This window comes from Brassica napus, chromosome C1 (genome assembly GCF_020379485.1).
Source record: "Brassica napus cultivar Da-Ae chromosome C1, Da-Ae, whole genome shotgun sequence".
NCBI classification, from domain to species: Eukaryota; Viridiplantae; Streptophyta; class Magnoliopsida; order Brassicales; family Brassicaceae; genus Brassica; species Brassica napus.
Genome location: NC_063444.1, coordinates 30,512,860 through 30,518,191, shown reverse-complemented (window position 1 = coordinate 30,518,191; position 5,332 = coordinate 30,512,860). Strand labels below are relative to the sequence as shown.

Here is a 5,332-nt window from a genome sequence, read left to right as displayed (position 1 = left end):
CACTTATAGCTTCTTATAGTGTTCTTTGTTAAAGGTTTATTGTGCCATCTCATATCTGTGTTCCAATTGACTCGCGAAAAAAATTGTATAGTCCAGATTTCTAATAAGATTTGTGTTGTTCAGGACCATATCACACATAAACTGATTGGAGTGGGTGAACAACTGAAAGGTCTGTATTTTTTTTAGAGGCATGTACAGTATGTCAGTGGCAGTGGCGCATTCTCAAAACATGGTTTCATCTGATCTCTTACACCGCCGTCTTGGCCTTCCAGCTTCTAAAAACATGGATATGTTGCATTTATCTGATTCTAGTACTGCTGGTTTTGATTCAAAGTCTTGCGAGTTTGTATTTCGTCCAAAACAATCTCACCATTTGTTTCCTTTGAGCATTAATAAAACAACTTCAGTTTTTGACTTGGTTCATTGTGATCTCTGAGGTCCATGTCGAAGAACTTCTATGTGTGGTTCATGTTATTTTCTCACGAATGTAGATGATTACTCTCGTGCACTATGGATCTATCTCCTGCCAAACAAAACTTAAACAACATCGACTCTGAAAAATTGAATAGCGCTGATCGAAAAACAGTTTAACCATAAGATCAAAACCATACAAAGCGAAAATGGGTCTGATTTCTTGTGTCTCACAGACTCCTTCCGCAGTCATGGACTTATTCATGAGACATCATGTGTAGGAACTCCCCAGAAGAAGGGATGCGGCGAAAGGAAACATCGGCATATACTAAATGTTGCTAGAGAACATCAGTTTGAAGCTCATCTACCGATAGAAATCCGGAGCTTCTGTGTTCTCACGGCTGGGTATCTCATAAACCGAACACCGTCGATGATTTTAAAAGAAAAGACTCCTTTCGAGATATTGTATTACAAAACTCCTCCGATGAATCATCTACGAATTCTGGGTTATTTATGTTATATTCATAACCAGAGACATCAAAGTGATAAGTTTGCGCTTATAAGAACTCGATAATTGTTTATATACTATCTGTTTGGAAAGAAGAGATGGAAGGTTTATGATCTTGAAGGGAGAATATTTTCTACATCTCGGGATGTCATCTTTATTGAAACAGAATTTTCATTTCAGAAACCAGTTTCACCGAAACCAGAATTCACTATTCCACCTGCTAAGTCATCAAGAGTAGATGATGAGGATGAGTTAACGGTTCTGCAATCTTTGTTAAAGCCACATCAGACTGCACCGGCTTCTCAAGACAACTCTTCTTTACCGGTCAAGATTCACCACATGTTTATGTAACTCCTACTGATTCAGAAAACTCTACTGTTTCAATATTTGTTTCAATTACACCCACAGCGTCTTCTACAAGTGACACCGATAATACCCAGCCCTCTGATGCTTCTGCTTCCGCGTATTCTTCCTCATACACACAGGCCCGGCCCAGCGCTAAAGCTCATAAAGCAAACGCTTGGGGCGCCAAGGTTTATAAGTATTTTAGGGGCAGTTTGTATAGTGAGTTTCTTTAGTGCAGTGGCTATTGTATATCTTCTTTCTCCTCTCCGCCCGGGTTCGAATCTTCCGCCTTCCATTTTCCCTGTTCGCCTATAATAAAGGCAAATTACCAATTTTTTTTTTTGTTTTACCTTTGCCAATAGCCAAAAGATAATTGTGAAGATTGATTTACCTTTTCTAACTGATTATATTAAATGATTAAAAAAGTAAATTACAATAATACCTATTTTGTTTATCCTAACAATTGACGTTCTATCTTCTCTTCTTCAACTTTCTTTTTTATTTTTTTCTGCCTATCAACCATATTTCATCTTCTCTGAATCTATGTAAGTTTTTTTTCTTTGTTCTTTTTGTTTTCGTTAACTTTTGATTGTGATTTACTTGTTTTATGTTCTAGCATATGTAATCTATTGGTGTCTATTATCTAAATTATGTTTTTCTTTTTAATGTTTTTGAATTGTAGTCTGTAAAGAATGCTTCCAGGAAATAGAATAAGAATTCAATCAAGTGGAGCTAAAAATAGGAACAAAAAAGCCAGACAAGATGAAGTGATCAAATCTCAAACCAATGCTATGCTTAAGTATGTCACAATAACTAAAAGTTCTAAACCTGATGAAATTTCTGAAGCTGAAGAGGAAAAAGAAGATGAAGAGTTTGTTATTGACGAAGATGTTCATGATAAGAGTGAAGAAGAAACTGCTAGAGATGATGCAGATTGTATGAATGTGGACAAAGAACAATCTGAGAATGAAAACATAGAATCCCAAGAGAAAGTTGATGATATTAGAAGCTTCCATGAAGATGTTGATATGGATGATCTTGGAAATTGGAAGAACATTGAACAGAGAATGAGAGATTATTTGGTTGAGAGAGGTCCACCTACAAGACCTCCAGTTGATTATCTTTTTCCAAGAGATCGTATTGAAAGATGTTTCACTTATTCATGTTTTACAAGAAGGATGAGCAATGGAGAGAAACAAGACAGGAGATGGTTAGTTTACTCAAAATCTAAAGATAAATTTTTTTGTTTTTGCTGTAAATTATTCACGCATGAAACATTTCCTCCTCTATTGGTAACTGCTGGATATGATGATTGGAGAAATGCTTCACATAGGCTGAAAAACCATGAAACTACTTACAACCATATTGTTTGCATGAGCCGCTGGATTGAGCTGGAAATGAAGCTGAAAAAGAGTGAAACTATTGATAAGCATTTGGAGGAGGCAATTAACAAGAAGAAGAAACATTGGAGAGATGTTATGTTGAGGATAATTGCAGTGGTAAAGACTCTAGCAGAAAGAAATCTAGCCTTTCGTGGAGATGACGAAAAGTTCAGTGATCCAAACAGTGGAAACTTCTTGGCTTTTATTAAGATGATTGGAGGCTTTGATGAAGTAATGAAGGAGCACATTCGACGGATTGACAAAGGTGAAACTCAGTACCATTATCTTAGTCATAAGATTCAGAATGAGTTGATAGAATTACTTGCTAATGAGATTAGGATGGTAATCTTAAAGAAGATTCAAGGGGCAAAGTATTTTTCAATCATTTTGGATACTACTCCTGATATTAGTCACAAAGAGCAGATGACTTTTTAATTCGATGTGTAGATGTTTCTACGGATTCACCTAAGGTTGAGGAGTTCTTTTTGTCATTCTTGGAAATCAAAGACACAACAGGAGAAGGAATTTTTACCACTCTTCAAAATGCATTGGCTGATCTTAAGTTAAATATTGGTGATGTAAGAGGACAAGGTTACGACAACGGGTCTAATATGAAAGGAAAGCATAAGGGTGTTCAGAAAAGACTGCTGGATATTAATCCAAGGGCATTTTACACTCCATGTGGGTGTCACAGTCTCAATCTTGCTCTTTGTGACATGGCTTCTTCAACTGAGAAAGCAGTTTCATTTTTTGGCACTATGCAACGTTTATACAATCTGTTTTCATCAACCAACAACTGGGAAGTTTACAGAGAGATGGTGAAAGGTACTACACTTAAACAATTATCACAGACTCGTTGGGAAAGTCGTATTGCTAGTGTAAAACCAATAAGGTTTCAAGCTGTAAAGATACGAGAGGCTTTGTTTTATTTAGCAGAGAACAGTGGTAATCTTGGACATCGTAGTGAAGCTGAGTGTCTTGCAGAAAGTGAAACACATGGAATTGGAAGATTTGAGTTCTTGTTTGGCATGGTAATTTGGTATGATTTGCTTTATGTTGTCAATACAGTGAGAAAATCTTTACAATCAGAGGATATGAATCTTGAGGCTGCTATTATCCAGTTAGGAGGGCTTGTTGGTTACTTGAAAGGCTACAGAGAAACTGGTTTTGAGAAAGCAAAAGCTGAAGCTATGCAAATTGCCATTGACATGGAGATCGAACCAACATTTTCTTCAAAGCCAAAGCGGTTAATAAAAAAGAAAAAGCATTTTGGTGAAGATGCTGAAAAAGTTGATGATAGTTACCAGCTAAACGCGGAAGAGAGTTTTAGGATTGATTATTTCATCAACATTTTGGATCAAGCTATAGTGTCACTTGGGGTTAGATTCGAGCAGTTTCAGCGGTACGAAGAAATCTTTGGGTTTTTGTTTGGTTTGAAAAGGCTAAAGTCAGCAAAAGATGATGAATTGATGATATCTTGTGGCAAGCTTGAAGCTTCTCTAGAGCATGATGGACATTTTGATGTAGATGGAAAACACTTGTTTTTGGAACTTCAATATCTAAGAGGAATGTTACCAGAAGAAGTTACAAAGGCGATCCAGATGTTGGAATTTCTAAAAAGAATGGATGGTTGTTATCCAAACACAGAGATCGCTTATCGTATATTACTAACAATTCCGATTTCAGTTGCTTCTGCAGAAAGAAGTTTTTCAAAGTTGAAGCTCATCAAGAATTATCTATGTTCGACTATGTCTCAGGAGCGTTTGAATGGACTGTCGATGATATCCATAGAGCATGAATTAGCAGAAAAACTTGATTACTCGAAGCTGATAAATGATTTTGCAGGAAAAAAAGCAAGGAGAGTTATCTTTCATAAATAATGTATTACCTTTTTTTACTTTTTATTCTATGAAAACAAATTAAACTTAATAATATTTTACATTGTCTGGTTATATATTCATATTACGAAAAGAAAAAAGTTATAGTTAGGGGCATCATATTGGCCGTGTGCTTTAGGCACCACGGATGTCCGGACCGGTACTGCATACACATCAACGATACCTGCACCAACTCCTCTGGACATGCAGATTGCGCCTCCTGCAGCTCCAAATGACGATGTTGTTCCTCTGGGAAGAGGATGTCGTACAAAAAACATACACTTTACAAGATTTTGTGACAAATAACACTCATCTAGGTTCCAACCGTGACTTCTCGAGCGGGCTCCTCGTAGTATCCTTTGGATGATTATCTTAACTGCTCTCGTTTTTCTGAGCATCATCGTGGCTGCTATAACAGAGGCTGTTATTCCTGAATCGTACAAAGAGGCCTTCAAAGATATTTTTGCTTTCTGAAGCTTGTTACCATAGATTGAAGAAAATGCCTTAAGGCTAGTTGCGCAAACAATAGTAAGCTGAATGGGATCCTATCTTTAATTTCCCCCACGATTCCATGTAGCTGCTGCGTACATAAAAATTATATTTTAAAGTGTAAGAAAAAAACAAGCTGTTTTTTTTTTGATAAAAAAGATCCAACAAAATCCTTTTGAAACCAAATAGAAAACCTATCAAATCTTGATGATGGTGAAAAAAGAAACTAAAGAACTTATAACCCCAACTAGAGGATGATAAAACAAGATATCTTGTCAATAGAGAATAGAAAATATAAGTTTTTGTTCAACTTAAGAAAC

General features: G+C 36.3%; 1 pseudogene; it reads left to right on the top strand.

Moving 5' to 3' along the window:
- The first annotated feature begins 1,956 nt into the window (after positions 1 to 1,956).
- LOC125579929 lies at positions 1,957 to 5,098 on the top strand (annotated as a pseudogene).
- Positions 5,099 to 5,332: the final 234 nt, after the last annotated feature.